The sequence below is a fragment of the Suricata suricatta genome, chromosome 7 (assembly GCF_006229205.1).
Source record: "Suricata suricatta isolate VVHF042 chromosome 7, meerkat_22Aug2017_6uvM2_HiC, whole genome shotgun sequence".
In the NCBI taxonomy this organism is placed as follows: domain Eukaryota; kingdom Metazoa; phylum Chordata; class Mammalia; order Carnivora; family Herpestidae; genus Suricata; species Suricata suricatta.
The window spans coordinates 81,858,251-81,859,753 of NC_043706.1; positions in this window are offsets into that span (position 1 = coordinate 81,858,251).

Consider the following 1,503-nt stretch of genomic DNA (forward strand, 5'->3'; position numbering starts at 1 on the left):
GACAAAACTAGGACTGGTAATAATTTATGTTAGAGAACTTGAAATATTTACTGGCTATTTAGAATTTTAAACTGGGGCGCCTGGGTGGCTCAGTCAGTTGAGTGTCCAACTCTGGCTAAGGTCATAATCTCATGGTTCGTGGGTTCAAGCCCCGTGTCAGGCACTGTGCTGACAGCTAGCTCAGAGCCTGGAGCCTTACTTCAGATTCTGTGTCTCCCTCTCTCTCTGACCCTCCCTGCTCACGCTGTCTCTCTCTGTCTCTCAAAAATAAATAAAACATTAAAAAAAAAAGAATTTTAAACTGCATTAGGATTTCACTTCATTAGTCGGTGACTGTGCCTTGTTCCCAAGGGTGAGCAAATTACTCAAGTTCCACAACACCTCTAATTTTACCATGGGTCTATTGAAAATGCAAACCCAGCTGGGTTTTCCCATTTCTGCTCAGAGCTTCAGATTCTATTTTATGTTAAAAGACTTTTGTATTCATTCCCTAAGTCTCTCCTTCTCCCTCTCCCTGAATCCTCCTACTTCCTATCTACACCTCCATTCTACCCAAACTGCGGCACATTAGTAATAACTTATTGGACTATTCTGATGCACCATGTCCCCTTCTCCTATTTTGGATAGCTGGGTGAGGCAATCCGTCAAGATGTTCCAGGATGGTATGATATTGTCTTGGACTTTGATGTTTCTAGAGTTTACAATGTAAGTTTGAACTCCTTCCTTCCTGTTGGTGAATTTTTTGTGTGTATCCTAATTATTTGCGTATGTGTATACATGTGTATATTTCATTTCCTTAAGGACTTCAGGAATCAGTTTCACTTTGCCATCTTTAAACAAATTATTATTTTAAGATTTTGTAAATAGTATGAAATTATTGCGTTAATTTCTGAGTCTCTAAAATCTATAAATTAAGTTTTTAAATCTACAAATCCAACAATATTAAAATTTAGAAATACAATTTAATGCTATGGATGACATTTTTCTTCTGAAATTACATAGCTCCCCCAAAAATGTGAATATTATGCTGACTGCTTCATCATAAGTTCTTTGATTTTGATAACCCAATACTATGTAGGTTCAGGTGATGGCTTTATTCTCCCACTCCTTTTTTTTTTTACTATTTAAACTATGGCTTTGCTTTGATGTGAACATATGTGTTAGGTGCTCTCCCTTACTTGTGACCTCACTCATTCATTATTTTACAAGTTTGATGTCCCAGAGACTGTGATCACTGAACTCACTTGGCACTCTTTTATTGTAATGTGGTCCAGGATAAGAATTAAGAGAATTATTTTTTTTCTCTGTTTATTTATTTATTTTTTTAACATATGCAATTATTTTCAATCATTTATACTACAGTCGTTACAATGACACTCCAAACAGAAAAGCAAAGTAAAAAATCAAAACCCCAACTTCTGTTTCATGTAATTAGACTTATACAGAAATTAGAAGGTTAAGTAACAACTAGTTAATCACCTAATTTCACAGCTATCTGAAGTG